Below are 16,358 nucleotides of genomic sequence, written 5' to 3'. Positions count from 1 at the left end.
ATGAAAATACCTCAAGATGCAAAAAATTAATGAACTTAAAATTGGTTTAAAGGGATAATTCCATCCAAAAAGATGTGATTAGAGTCCTGGTCAGTTATGCACATGTAAGTTAAACTGATTTTATTATGCTCCATATGAAACACCATTTAACACCACAACAACAATCTCTATGAAAAAGAATTACAAGTAGAACTCCAAAACAAAATTCAAAATGCTAAACAAACTAAAAACCCCCAGAAAACAATGACCCCAACTTCACAGACAGATCCATGCTGATGCCATTTAACACTTCCTCGTACAACTGGGTATGTACAATCTTCTGAGTCCACACAAGTAGAAGTGCCAAACCATATCCCTGCTATCTTCCTCATGTTTCCAATCCCAGTAAAAGTAATAGGTTATGAGTGCACTAAACATAATAGGTTGGGCATGCAAGTAGCTCTGTGCACTTAACTAAAGGCTCAAAAGATCTGAGCCAGAGTACAATAAAATGAATCTGAATGCCTTATCTAGGGCACCCCACTGTATTCATAAATTTTGACTTTAAGATGTTATTGGATATAATAAAACAGCGTTAACATTTCAGATGAACGTTCAGGGAAAACTTATAAACTATTCAGTGATTAATGCCTTTGTCTCATGTTTTCAATTTTCATTGCTACTGGGGGTCATATGTTATGATGTCAGCCTGAATCTGGATTTTAATTTTGAGCAAATCTAATTTAAAATCATGATACTAAGGCATATGGTGGAAACTGCTTTAAAGTTCTATGCTGGGTGTTTATTCACTCTGTTACTAGAGTAGATTTCTCATCCTAGTGCCACCTATTCAACAAGCAAACACTGTTTGGGTGTATCTTCCCATACAGTAAACACGCCATAGGTTGAATGTGCAGGAACAGAGCTTGCCTATACCAAGATCCAGTAGCATACTTGCCAAAACTTGAGTGCAGGGATTTGCAGGACTGGGCCAGTAATAGGAAATTAATCAAATCCCCAGACATGATGTAAATTGAATCTGCCAAAAGGCTTCAGGAGGAGGAATAACAGAAGTCTGAGAAGAGCTCTAAGCTGGACAGAGGCTCAGAGAGTATTTTCCTTAAGGAGTTATGGGGATGGAGATGTTTCATGGGGTCTGATACTAATAAAACATTCTCCTCTTTATCCTGTCCTGCTCAGCAGACTGGAGGATTCGTCACAGACTTGAAAGAATGTTTCATGAAACAGCAGAACTCAGACAACACTAGGTCGCTACTGGAAGGACTACTTTGCTCTCCTCTCCCAGTCCCACCCTCCCACTTCTATTTCCCTTGGACTGCCACTACTTTTCTCATGACCCTGTCAGTGAAACCAGCTTACAAAGCTAAATAACAAGTGCTACCTCTGTCTTCTTCCTCCCTCATTTCACTTACCAGAAGGAAATGTTTCGGGTGGTTGTGCTCCGTAAGACAACTCACTGGGTTTAACAAGAGTCAGCTCAAGAATCATAATGGTTTCAAGCCCAGGCCATGGAACAACAATTGCTGAATATCGCCATATCCTCAGCTGCAGTGGTTCCATGTGAAATATTAGCAGAAAATACTTTCAGCTGAAGTTATTAAGTTTGATGTTAATAATACAATAAGAAATAATATTTCTTCTTTCCACAGAAGAAATATCTGTTGAATAACCACAATTAAGTTAAAGACCTTCTCAAAGCAAAACCGAGCTCAAACAGGTTTTTCAGGTGCATAATGCATGAAACACCAGTCTTCTTACTGATTTTTCCTATACTTATTATTGCTTTTTTCCAGTAGTAAATGGTAGTGCAGATCTATAAACAAAATATTTATATACAATTCTCTATATTGGTAAAGCAGTAGCAGACACAACCAGCACAACTCACTGGAGCTACTTTACTCATCGCAATACAGAAGAGCATTAAAAATTTAAGTAATCACTAAAACTTCAAAGTTTGATTTGAATTGTAAATGGTCAAGTGTTAAAAAGTTACTGATAAAAGAGCAAACTTCTATAGCATTTTACAGGCAGAATCCTATAATGCAACATATGTCAGCTCAAAATTTTTCTAAATCTAAAACCAAGGAATATTACAGGGCTTACAGAAATCATGGGTCTCCTCATAGTTCTTTCTATGTTTAAATTATTAGTGCATTTTTTTCCTACAATGTTTGAACTGGATAGGTACATAAGATGTTGAAGGTATTCCCTTCCTCCAGGGAGACATTTTAAGCACAGAGTAAGCCAATGACCTTCAGAACATCCTCAGTGTGAAGCAGTAAAGCTATTTACATCCATGCAGATGTACAATCAAATGCAATGTGTACATCTATGCAACTAAATTGGTACTATTGTCATCTCTGTATTCATTTCTACTCAGATTCAAGCAGATGATGTTGGAGAAGCATGGTCAGTACTAGCTATCATGTAATTACATATGGCAAATAGATTACTAGCCTTAAGAAGATTCAAAACCAACACAGGGGGTGAGAAGTTTCTTGTAAAAGGAAATACTTCTAAACTCAGTTTAAAACCTTCTTGAACATCTAACAATAAAAATAACCATTTTCTACAGTCAGGGGAAGTCAAAGATTTGGGACAGAACAAAAGATTATGCTTAATCCATTTGTTTAGGTTATAAGTTTTGGAAGATAACAGATAGCTTTTTATTTTCTTGATACCTCAATGCAACTTACTGTCACTTCAGTGATAACATGTCCATTTTTATAAGAAAAGGCTACAATTTTATTTTAAACTTAACAGACATTAATTCTTTCTCCTTTCAAACCCTAGGCATAAGTAACAAAGCACCAGAGTCTTATAAATTTTCTAACACCAAATGCAAATTAAGTCGTGAAATTGCTCTAGGAAAAGTTCCAAGAATGCAAACCCAAAGGAATTTCAACACAATTTCTCAATTTCAGGCTTTTTATGATACTTAGGCAAGGTAACAGAATATGATGTGGTCAGGAAGAGTTATCTATGTATGGAAAAATGTTTAATTATCAAATTTCAACAACTTTCTGTATTTATTTTATGAGCTTTAAGATGAAATGTATGTATATAAATGGAAGAAACTTAAAGGACAGCAAAGGCTCTGTAGACTGAACAGCTCACAAAGTTTTCATTACCTGGGAAAAGTGAATTGGCAGTTCATAACTTAGAGGGTATCTTCATACGTTTTGTAAACATCTATCAAATTAATTTATTTCCTTTACTTGGAGTCGAGTGAACTTCTTACCTGCACTGTAGCAGTCTTCATTAGAAGTAAAATAAGAACAAACCCCCACCCCATTATTTGACAAAGCAAAACTTCTCACATTTTATTTTTATGTCAGCTGTGACTATATTGCTTTAAACCACCATTTCCAGCAAATTTGGACTTTTCCCATAATGAAGAGAGTAATTATTTAATCTTTCAACAATCCTCCTGAAAAGCCTCAAATCCTTTCTCTTAAGCACAAGGCAGGAGTTTTAACAGATTGTTTAAACAAAGAGCTGCTGATTTTTCACTCTGCCAAACTACTGCTTGTTTATCCCAGGGGAGACATCAGTCAAAGAAGGACAACTTAACTTGCTGGGTATGCTATTACTTAGCAATAACCCCGAGGGGAAGAGTGACATTTCCTGAACACTAAGTTTAGGTTTACCAATGCTCCTCTGGAAATACCAGAGAAACGGTAAGAAGCCTGTACCAGAGTCATGCTGCTAAAACCTAGTGTCAGAGTGCTGCCCATTACCTCCATCTGCTTTCTCAGCTGGCTCCCATTTTTCTGTCAGAAGACAATTCTTTTCTAATCCCTTCCTGAAAAACATCCTAGGTACCATTCAAAATAGTAAGCTCATCCGATCATGCATACATGTGTCCTTCTCAAATAGCCTCTTTACTTCAGCTTGCATCCCTGTGAACAACTCAGGTGATTTTTCTGCACCTTTTCAAAGTACATTCACAAACACTAACTGTCCTTTGTGTTTACTTCATGCTGGTGCTGATTAACAATGGCATGGTCTTTATAAAAAGAAAACTGCTTAACTTAGTCCTTACCTGCGGATCTCTTAATTTTCAAGAAATACTCTTGTCTCTTAGTTTAAGTAAGGTGTTGTAATCTGCAACAGAGCAGAAAGATATATCAATTATATCTGATACTGTGCATTTAACATCAACATTATAATTCAATCACACTTAATCAAACTGACAGATAAAGTTTTAACTATTACAATGGAGTGACACATCTTTTATGGAGACACGTGTCAAGCAGTGCAATAGTACGATATTGCATATACACACAAACAGACACCTTTTTCCTTTTCTAGCATTGCTGCTATGGAGATGCAAGAGTTTTGATCTCCCTACGTGCATTCCTCATAATGCTCATGTTGTGGTTAGGTAGATTAAATAATTAGGATCCTGCTGACATTGTATTTCTTATCACCAAACAACCTAATCATTTGAATTAAGCACTTCAGGAAGAGGTGCATGATTGGGCCCAGACACACTCAACTCCCATCAACTTTTAATGAACTCTTCAGTACAAAAACAAACAAAACCACATACTCACTTAAAATGCAGATCTGATTACGTCCTAGTGAACACTCAGTGAAGCCTAACAATTAATTAGCATCCTGAAATTCAATGAAACAAACACTGTAAGCCCAAGTTTCTACTGACTAAAAAAGGCTCCCCATGCAAAAAGCAGCAGTCACACTCCAAAGATATTCAAGGCAGCACACATTTATATGCACCATTTCCCACTGAGAGGAGAAGCTATCAGTTTAATCGTTCATATGTCTTGCGGAGAACACCATTAGGTAGCATAGCCAGTTACATCTACTGCTCTTTAATCTGCATCTGGTGCCAGATTTGAGTAAAGTTTTTCATTTATTGTTCACTGAGGACTCTTTGCTACTTGATTTTATGGAGAGAGACTGACTTATAGGGAGAGCAAGCAGCTTTGTTGTAAGAGACTATCTATGTGAACATCTGCAGAGCTAAAATCTTTAATTTCCTTTCCCCCCCCCCCTTTTCCAGGTTACCTACATAAGGACAGCGCAAGCTGCCTCTATTCTATGAGAACTGGCTGGCATAAACATTAGCACAAATTTACACCTGGACTAAGTAAACAGCACAGCACTGAGCCAAATGCCAGCAGAAGTGAACAGCGATAACAGTATTTTGCTGCTCAAATATCCAAAGGAACGGGTGCTGAGCCTTTGCTCTCAGTGCTGGTTCTTCAAGCTGGACAGACAACCACAAGCCTCAAATTACACTTCATTGATCCAGGGAAACTAAGCCGGTGTTCTCCAACCTGCACACTGACCTGCATGTTTGTTGGCCTAAACAATGAGATTTCAGGAAATGAAGAATTTGCACTTTGTCTGAGTCTCATTTTCAGAGAGGGGGATATCTATCTCGGAGGTCTAGGTTGGTGTGGGAAAACTAGGAGGAAAGCCAATCATCCAGATCCAGGCTCCTGAACTACATTCCTTCACTGAGTTAATTACTGCCCTGAATTCAACAGCAGCAAAATCAAACACAAAACTAAAATGGGAGGTGGTCTCAGTAAGTTCTAATTTTGCTCAACATTTTGTTAGCTCTAGTAACATTGGAGGGTGTATAACTGGAGGTTCATCCAGTGACATTTTAAAAACATATATATTCACACATTCGAAAGATTTTATACAGTCTGTCAATACACAACCAAAACCCAACCGTTTGCAGGAAAACCCACATAGTTTCTATGGAAATTTGAAAAACTTAGTGTAAAATGAGATGAATAGCAGTGGAGTACCACAGTCTAAATGGAGAAATAACCTATCTAAAGAAAACTGGGTAGTCTGATTCTTCATCCATATTCAGAAGGCACATCCTGCTTCAAAATAAAATCCAGCATTTTTGGGCTTTAGGTTGAGGATACCCATCACATCTGAGTAAGGGTTAAGAACCTTGTTTCTTTTAGATTAATGTTTCCTATATTAATATTTTCACAAATGAAACATTCACAACACACTTTGTCTTGTTTGGTATTGTTTGTTGGTTTTGATCTTGTTTGGTTGGTTTTGTGGTGTTTGGGGTTTTGTTTGGTTTTTTTTTTTTTTTTTTTTACACAAAGACCTTCTAGGTCTTTCCCTTGCTTTTTCTTTAATTTAACCTTAAATAAAAAATCTTTTGAAAATTCACATTTGTATTTCAGAAGCCAGTTCTTGGCAATTTGCAGCTACTTTTACACAGCAACATCCAAGAAATACACGTGGCACAAGTTTATGCTAGTGCTCAAGTACAATAAGCCAGTATTCTGAAGAAATCAAAAGGGCTGAAAATTCATCACATTAGTATACTTACTGTCTCTCTCTACAGAGATCTCTCCATAACATCAAGTACTGTCTCCAGTGATGATGACCATGATCTGTTCAGAAATCCCTTTTTGCCTGCTCAGAGAGGACCTGAGGCACCCTGTAGTACTTTTATTGCAGAGACCCAGTTGTATCCCCCACTAGTAGCAGATGGATTGTTCAGAGTTATGTTCCTTTTCTGAAGTACCAATTAGCTTTCATTTTACACTACTGTCAGCTTAGGTTTTTTTTGTACTTCATAGCACAAGAAAAGGAAACAGTAGTAAAATGAGGACAAGCAGAAACCCAGCGAAGATGCGGTCTCTTTTACAGTTCTTTCAAAACAAGCACCACAAAATATAAAGTTTCACCTTCTTATCTAGAATATGTAAATTTTCCAGATTCTGATCTCTGGCTGACTCCCACTGACAAGAGCATTGTGGCTGCATGGGGAGCTGCCGCTGTCCATCTGCTTTACACTCATACAAGATCGCAATCAGATCTGGGTCATCTCACCTTTGAGTTTGCCACACACATAAATTAAGAGATCACATGCAATAGTGCTTAACCACAATCTAACTTACAGGCCTTTTCCCTTCCAACCACTGATGTGAAACTTACCTACATAAATAAAAGAGGAATTTATTTATATTTACTCTTTCCTTTATGAAACAGAGGAAAATCCATGCAGTGTGTTTACCCATACGTATATGGAAAACAGACCAAATACACCTCTAGTATATATAATAGTATTTTAATAGCTAACAAACTATTAGAATAGAGGGATTATATTTTCTATTATTCAAATATTACAAACACATGCACCTAACACTATATTCCACATAATTACAAGCATTAAAATAGTCACATGAATATGCACTTCCTAATAATTACTTTATTGAGTTCATACATGAGACAGCCACACTGCTCATTCAAATCAAGCAAGTCCTAACTCACTGGAGTGCTAACAATGAAAGCCTCCACTCAAAGACCAGCGTGAACAGTAACTTACACTTCTGTTGTCTGACAGATGTGCTTGACAAAATTCTGCAGTTCTGGTTTACTGGTATGATCTGATTTGTATTCATAATGGGAACTATCAGGGTTTTGGAGCACATCACTCATGGGGAGAAAAATGCAATAGCCCCAAGTTCATGGCCAGATTTCCCTAACTCACAGTTCTACTTTGCCTGCCCTGAGCGCAGTCAGGACATAAGCTTCCTAGGAGGGGCAGGAGGCTTTCAGGCTCTTCCAACTGTGATGATACAGAGGTACCTAAAGGGATGAAGAGCTGGCTTGGTTCCAGCTGTATTTCCTGCATTAAACTTGCATGGAGTAGCAAACCCAACATGGAAGTCATGAGCAGCATGGAAGTCAATGGTTTATTCTTCTCTACAAACGAGAGGCAGATTTTCAGACAGGGTGCTGGCTGCAAAGCCAGGCTTCATATTACAAGTGAGGAAACTGCTTCCTGTTGTTTGATCATCCCACTTGAGGAAAAGAGCACTTGCTAAATATGGCATCAAAGACATTCTTATTGTCGTCATTACTTCCACCTGTCCACTGAAATACAATTCCAAATACCAGCTAAAACCTCACACCCTGGGTGGCAATGGAGTGCGCTCTTGGTTTGGACTATGACACAAGCACTCTCGGTCACATTTTGAGAACTACTTTGTCTGAGATGCTACTCTGACACAGACGTAAAGAGTCTACACTCTGCCCTGTAAACACTAGCATAGGACAGTAAGCATGCTGACTAAAAGCTTGTATTATGCACAGTATTCTATTATGAGAAAAGCATTGACTTCAGAGAAAGCCAGAGCGCTTAAACACACAACTGTTTAAGGATTCCTCTGAAGACACCAGGGCCCCTTTCAAATCAACACCTCCTCTGCCTCCCTACACATATACACATATTGCTGTGATGTTTTACAGCTGTTCAAACTTCCCATTCAGATAGGAATTTTTCAGAAGAGTCTTTGGGGCGGGGGGGTAAGTTTTTGTTTTTAACAGAGTAACACAAGATCTTTATTGGAAATTAATGTCTATAATCATTGCTGCTCCTAGTGAATAAAATCAGATCAATAAAAGAACAGGCAAGCAAATGAAACAACACAGTGAAAATGAAACTAACGACTTGGAAATATTAATACTTAAATAGTTAAATAATTAAAATATTAAGTCATGCTCTCAGAAATCTTATGCCAGCTCATCAAATAATGTCTGTGATTTTTTCTCTGAAAGTGAAAAAGAAAATACACAAAAATTATCTGCATAAACTTTTGCTTCCATAAATCTTCATCTCCAGTAAAACCCACAAATTACCCACATCATGAAACCTGAGAAAAATCTGACAGTGTACACAAAACTTGAGTTTTTTCACATCAAAAATCATAACAAAAAAATCCAAACCATCTGAAGTAATCTATATAAACTGTTTCAAATAAATTGAAATTAAGGATGATCACACTTACTTGAAAACATCTGGATCTTTATATTCTGGCTAAACCAAAAAGAATACACTCTTATTTCTCAAGCTTGGCAGCCAAGAAAGCCACAGGAAAGCCCAGGAAGACTGGTGGAGCTGTTTCACTTGCAGTGATTTTGCAACAGGAACAAACTGTGTCTGAACTGCCAGCTAAACTCTGAGTGGGCAAGCACATCACACGGTATTGAGATGGTGGCTAACCGGGGTAAAGGACATGAGAGTCTTTCACAGAGAGGGAAAATTCATGGCCAGATGAACATCTCCCCTTCTTATGCTACTCTACTCTGCTCTCCCCTTTCACATTAATGGAAAATGTCAAACTAACAAGGCAGTGCAATAGATCACAAAGCAGTTGTGTCACAGGACATACATTTCCCTGTCAAAATAAGGCCACATTTTGTTTCAGTAATACACCACAGCAATAACAGATTAGTCAACATTCAAAATCCTAACAATAGTAATGTGAAAATAATACAAGCCACGTGCTGGCTGATGTTGCCTGTAGCCTTTGTGTAAAAAAGATGTTGGAAATTCTGTAGACAAGCCAGAGCTATAAGATGTCAGGCTCCAGCCATATTCATAGACAGACTTCATGAGAACATGGAGCCAACACTTTTGCAATCAATCCGCATGGTAGCCTTTTACGTCCTCCTCTCTGGGCTCTTGCCTGAACATAGTGATCCTGAAAGATGTGGTTGCTGACACCCTGCTTTGTGACTCACTGAAGTGTTTGAACCTCTGAACCACCCTGGGAAATCGCATCTGGAAGTGCACTACAACATATGTTGTATTCTGATCTAGGACTAACCAAAAGCAGAGACCATTATTGACTGGCTTGCTATATTCAAAACACAGTACTGGGTCTAAATCAAACCCATTGAGTCCTGCCTGGCTTTCCCCACTTATTGAAAGGATACACATGCATTCCAGCACTATCCTTGAGTTCATTCCTTCCCCATCCAATGCTGCCTTTTATTTCATGTATCATCCTTCCTCCAAATGTCAATGTGAAGCAACATGAAGTAGAAAATTCTTATAAAAACAGAAATACAACATTGGCAGATGGTGAACATGAAACAACTGAACACTTTCTTCCTTCTTTACTAATTAGATTGAAGAGAATTTACCTTGGCAGTGTCTTTTAAAAACTGCACTACAAATTCCCAAATTCTCTTTGGTAAGGCAGCCTGGTTAGATCTAGTTGCTTGTACTCTACCTCTCCTGTCTCCCTGAGATTCTTCACCTTCAAGATTTAAGTTAAACAGCGTATCAAGCTTCTATTGTAGGAAGTTTCTTTCATATATGTCACACTTGCATAAAATCTTTAGGGTATTTTTCTTCCTTTAAAAGAAATCAGACTATGTTGTTAAATTAAAACCTTATCTAGTGTTTGTTTCTTCAGTGCTCTAATCTTTAAATGGGGTTTACTAAGCAGCTGAGTTTTAAATCTGTGTTCACCGAGGAGAATAAAATGTGTATGTACATATCATTCAGCTGTATTGCCCTCATATTTTAACATTTGCCCCATGGAACAAAAATACGTATCATTCAGTCCTTACCACTGCTAAAAAAAAACAACAAACAAGCTGTACTGTGCTTTAAGTGTCTGATTCATTACTTGATGGTACATCCTTTCATCACTTTTAAAATTAGAATGCAAGAAGATGCTTAGGTTTTACACACTTGTTTTCCCTGTGCACTAAAGCAACTACACAGGCAGCAGAAAACCCAGACAAGCTGTGTTATAAATCCATACATGCCTCTTAACATTGCTGCTCACAGGAAACTTACATTTCAGCGGGACACCTTTCCACTTTTGTTTACCCTAAAAAGAGCTGGAGCTCATGTTAAGGCTACCAGACATCACTTTGCACTTCCACAATATACTGTGAGTGCCTGGACACCCGTATGCAGGCAAGGAGGAGTTAAAGCTGCTCCCACCACTGCCCACAAGCACCCTTCCTCTAAGCCCCCATCAGCTGCTACAGGCAGTCAGCTTCTACCTGGCTCTTAAAAAGCAATGACAAAAGTGTTCTGAGCAGCTTATTCCAGATCTAATGATCCAGAAGCACTGATGAGTTTAGGAGTCTGTCCTCCAGAGCTCATGTATAAGTTGATGTATACGCAATGAGTGACAGATGTGGCTTTTTACTGACTCCACAAAACAGAAACCAAGAAAAAATAACTTCATGCCAGAAATCCTGAAAGAAACAGACACTACCTTGATGATGAAGCTTTTGCTTTCATTTTTAGGGCCTAGAGACAGACCTTTACACAGGCACTAGCAGTGCAGTACACAGGGGGATTAGGTGTTTGTGTTCAATTATAATCTGTTTTTTCTTCAAATAGGAAGAGGCACTTCTGGAAGAGGAGTTTGTGGCAATTCTCAATGCTCCATGCTTTATTCAGCAGGAAAGTCATATTTAATGAACTAAACAAAACAGGTGCTTCATCATTTTAGCTGGAAAAGCCGATGTGGGAGGCTCTGCTAGCATGGGGATAGCCAACTGGGGCTTCCCAGCCTGCCAGCAGCCCATAAAGCTGCTACTGGGGGGCCTTGGCATTGTATTCAAAGCCACTTTTAAGAGCCAATATGGTAAGCTGTGCAAGATATGATGTGTAGGGAGCCTCATAAAGTCCTTTAATGGAAACAGCAGGCTCGTGCTGGAAAAAGTTTCAGGAGACACATACACCTGCATAAAGAACTAAGCTCCTGTAAGGTACCATTGCCAGCTCAAGCATACAGCTTCCCACAGCTTCAAAGCTAACCACGAGCTTCTGGGATGTCATTTTCCATTAGAAAGTTTGCATCATCAAGGCTCAGCTCCCCCAGCAAACACTGTATAACAATAATGACGCTGTGAACAATAAGAATTCTTGCCATCACAGGCAAGGTTAACTTGCAGAAAGCCCATCAGTAAATTAGGACTACAGAGCAAGCATCATGGATTATGTTTGCTGGGGAGGCAATCGAATCTAAGAGATATGCAGCCGCCACTGGGATGATACCTTTTAATACCACTTTATTAATTGTTCATAGTTATAGGATTATCAGCTATAACTCTCCCTAGGTGGAAGGCAGTCGAAGGCCACCTTGAGAAAGGATATGCACAATACTGAGCATCTTTTTACCTCTTCTTTCTTCCACTACATATAAATGTAACACCCTCCTCTTCAAGGAAAAGCTCTGCAAATTTCTTCTACTATTACCTGCAATACCAAGTATTAGTCGTTTCTAGTCAGAGCCAATGGCGGGACCCCCATTCTGAAGAGCAGTACAGAAGTATGTATACATATGAAGACAGTAGCCCTGCCCACATCCATCAAGCATATCCAACTTGCTTTACCCCCAGCTCTTGGACTCTAATGATGCAGGGTGCAAATGCTCTATCCTACAGGGACCTGCCAGTCAGCCACACTGGATACTCAGAATCCCAGCCTGGAAGAAAGGCTGCAGGACCATAGGAAGTATCAAGGCACATCTGCTTCAATGATCCTCATTAAGAAACAGGGATTTCCTGGATCTACAGGTCTGTGCTTATAAACACTTTACCTACCACATCATCCAAAACCCCCTTATAAAACTGACCAGCACAACGTAAGTGGGAGAATGTGACTATTACCCAGAATATATTTTCTGCCTATTTGCCCAAGTTCTTCGCAGCTTCCTCTAGCTACTTAGAACCACCACCATCACCACTTGAACAGCCTGAGGAAAATACAGCAGTGTCTCTAAGCAGGCTAAGAGAAGACCACCACCAGAAAGGAGTGCTTACAAACCGGACCTAGAAAAAGAGAAAAAAGGTGATCTCTCATATAATACTAATCACAATGTAAGTATTCAAAGGGGAGACCACAAAAAAAGTGCAAGCATCAACAGACAGAATATGGACAACCCATTGCTACAGATTTGATGTTAATTTTTTAAATTTATATGAAACCTGAAGCATCAAAAACACCGAAGCCTTTTCTATATTCATCTACAGTAATTTCACTTTCACTCCTGCTTTGAAGGATTAAGAGCACTAACGTGGTCCTTAGGGAGTGTCATCTGTTTAAAGCCAGAAACAATCACAGAATCCACAGAGGAAGGAAGGAAGGAAAGAATTAATACAATCACCTTTTCTCGATGCTTGTTTTGTGTGTAAGGACTAACACATTGCCCAGTTTTTCACTCAAGCTACCATTTCAAATTGGTTAAAAAAAAAAAAAAAGACCAACAAGGTCTTTGTAAAACAGTGAATGACTTTTTCGTGACTGAGTATCTGGTTTATATTTGAATATACAGGAAATAGATTCTCCTAATCAGCCCTTTTTAGCTACTGCCAAAAATATGAGAGTGCAGCTTTACAGCCAAAGCAAGCTGTTATCCACTCCATTTATAATTTACTCAAAACCCCTACATTAATGCAATATTGCAAATGAGCACTTAAATGCGGGAGAACCAGGAAAAGCAAATGATAGAGCCCCTCTGGCACACGCACAAGTTCTACAGACCTCCTGTTGTGGACCGTTCTTCTGCCGATTTTTCCCAGCACAACTTAATTTTATTAAAACCCAAAAAGAAAGCCTACGTAAAACCACACATACAAAACATGGGAGATATCATATGTCCCTAATAAACTCTGTGAGAAAATACACTATTGAAACTGCTGTTTGCATATGGTGCCATTCCATTCATACTCTTTCTAACAAAAAATGAAGTTATTGCGCATTCTGGTTAATTTCTCATTTCCCAAAATGCTTTATTTTTTTCTTCCAACAGAAAATACTCTTTTGGCCATTCATCCTGGAGAAAGGCTCTTGTACGCTACTTAATGCACAATCGCTGCACAGATGTCTTATGTGTAATTAATAAAAACACATTCCAAATATCAAGCTTGTTACATGTGGCAAGCAACTGCACAATTCATCAACAGACAGAAAATCTGTAATATTCAGACTGCTTCAGATTCACCGCCCAGTTACAAGCCATATGACCAGCCCTACAAAAACATGATTCATTAGATGCCAGCTACCAAACATGGATGCTGCCTGTGCAATTGGAACAACAATTCTATCAGAATTGGTAAGAGATAAAGCTCACATCATCTCTAACACTGTGAAGTGACACATGATTGATTCGTTTCCATTTCCTCTGCCAGTCAGAGAGGAAATCCCCAAGGGAGGGAGGCATTCATATGCAGGCAAGGAACACTCATTCTGGCTTGAAGCAGGCAAGATCAAAAGAACATTCACGCTATAATTTTGGGGAAAAGAAATTAGAAATAATAAGCTCAGGTTTGAAAAATATGACAAGTGTTGAACAAAAATATGGCACAATAGCTAACATATTGTGACAAGGAAGAAAACACTCATTTCCTACGACACAGTACCTGAACAAACATTTATTATCCTGACCTAAGTGCAACCAAGGAGTTCCAGAGTTTATATGCTAATGTACCTTACTTCAAAGATTTCTTTAAGCTACATCAGAAGACAAAACCTTTAACACCTAGAATTTAGCACTGAAGAAGAGGGGGCTGACAAACTGCTCTGCTGGCAAAACAAAACAAGGTACCAAGAAGTTGTTCAAAGATACAAAACTTTCTTTATCTTGAATCAGATAAGTGCTGTTTTCTGTAACTGCAAAACCTGTACATAGGTGAGCTTTGCTCCCGCACAGAACAAAACTAAACCTGGTAAAATTTTCTAACTCCCAAGATACTCCCTTACAGCCACTGCTACTCTTCCAAGTTTCTAAATTACTTTGTGTTTACCAGGCACTTGCAAATTAGGAATTTGATATTCTGGCACCTGGCAAGAGAGACACAAAGCGGAAGCTTGCAAAGAAAAGGTCCCGTGGCAACACAGTTTATTGGCAGAAAGCTCAGGTCAGCTGCTGGGACTGTTTAGAAGGTCACTGGAAAGAGGATTTTAAAAGTAAATAAAATAAAATAAGAGAAACAACTTCGGGAACTTGGGATTTCTGTAGAAACCTGCTGGCACAGTTTGCATAGCAGTAATGTGGAAAGTTATAATGTTTGAGAAAAGGGAGGGGGCAAAGAGGAGAGTAGGTTAGCTGGCTCTGCATGGGAGGGAGTGTGCTTCACGTTACAGGTATGGCTTCCTCCTTCCCACAGTGATGACCAAGAAGCAGATGACCAGGAGCATACATGGGTTGGGATTAGGGATCTGATTTGGTCCCCATGCAGCAAGCACGTAAGTAGCCATTCTAGATCCAGGGCTGGATCCAGGGACACCAGCCACTCTTGATATCTATGTGGTGCTTAGATGAGTTACAGTAAGTCAAAATAGCGAAGCTAAAGATGAGAAAAATATGTTTAGTAATGCTTAGAATTGTAAGGTCTTTTTCAAGGGTATTGGTCATAGTGGTTATCAACATTACAAGATGGACAGGATCTAACAACGCAGAAGACACATTAAGATTCTAACATAGATTACATAAAGACAGAAGACACCATTCTAGTCACACAGGGATAGTCCTTAATTGTACACTGTACCAGAAAAGAAAGATAATACACTGCAGCACAGTAAGATGGGGTACTACTTGTTCATTTCTCACTGTGACTAAACAAGATGTGGCATAAAGCCTAACAGGCTTGGATAAAGTCATCTCTGCTCCACTAGTAGCTTTTAATACAGTACATAATAGCAAGGACATTCCAAAAAATTGGAAGACAGTTAATGGCATATCAATGTCCAAAGAAGGACAACCCAAATAACTTACAGGCCATTTATAACCTGACATCCATCCAGACAAGGAAACACAGTATTTTCAGGGGATTCAATTGATACAGAATCAATGAATAGTTATTAGATTAGTTCCAGACAGCATGGATATGAATGAAACAAAGCAGGTTTCATCCTCTGATGAGTATAACAAATCTATTGGATTAAATAGGGGGTTACAAATAAAGGATAGCAGTATTTGTGAGGCATTTCACTTTGTACTATCCAAAATTCTGATCAGAAAGTTGATGCTAAAAATAACTAGTAAGCACTTATTCCAAAAATCTCAAAGCCATGACCAATGTAAAATAGGGCTCTACTAGTAATACCTGTATGAAGCGAGCCTCTGCAAGAACATGAATTATCCCGGTAGTCTTCAACACCAAGTCACAGTGTTTCTACACACAGCATTACTGACATCAAAATTAGCTTAAAAATTAGCTTAAAAATTTGTGGAATATGCATGATGAAGTAATAAAGTCAGAGAGAACACAACAAAACATTTATACTTAGCAACTAAAGTTCAACCTCTTCAACTTAGAGAAGCTTAAGGATGTTGGGGAGGGACTCTTCATCAGGGACTGTAGTGATAGGAGAAGGGGTAACGGGTTCAACCTTAAACAGGGGAAGTTTAGATTGGGTATAAGGAGGAACTTCTTTACTGTAAGGGTGGTGAGGCACTGGAATGGGTTGCCCAGGGAAGTTGTGAATGCTTCATCCCTGGCAGTGTTCAAAGCCAGGCTGGACAGAGCCTTGGGTGACATGGTTTAGTGTCATGGCAGGCAGGTTGGAACTAGATGACCTT

The 16,358-nt window shown here is 38.8% G+C and overlaps 1 long non-coding RNA gene across 1 annotated transcript in view; it reads right to left on the bottom strand.

Moving 5' to 3' along the window:
- Nucleotides 1–1,429: 1,429 nt before the first annotated feature.
- Nucleotides 1,430–16,358, bottom strand: part of LOC115946434 (uncharacterized) — a 50,032-nt gene continuing 35,103 nt past the window's right edge. Inside the window, exons 2-3 of the long non-coding RNA XR_004080513.2 lie at nucleotides 4,046–4,107; nucleotides 1,430–1,545 (exon numbers count right to left, since the gene is read on the bottom strand). This is a non-coding gene — a long non-coding RNA (uncharacterized lncRNA). The remainder of the gene's footprint in view (nucleotides 1,546–4,045; nucleotides 4,108–16,358) is intronic.

This window comes from Melopsittacus undulatus, chromosome 7 (genome assembly GCF_012275295.1).
Source record: "Melopsittacus undulatus isolate bMelUnd1 chromosome 7, bMelUnd1.mat.Z, whole genome shotgun sequence".
NCBI classification, from domain to species: domain Eukaryota; kingdom Metazoa; phylum Chordata; class Aves; order Psittaciformes; family Psittaculidae; genus Melopsittacus; species Melopsittacus undulatus.
This window is presented reverse-complemented; position numbering and strand designations above follow the sequence as displayed.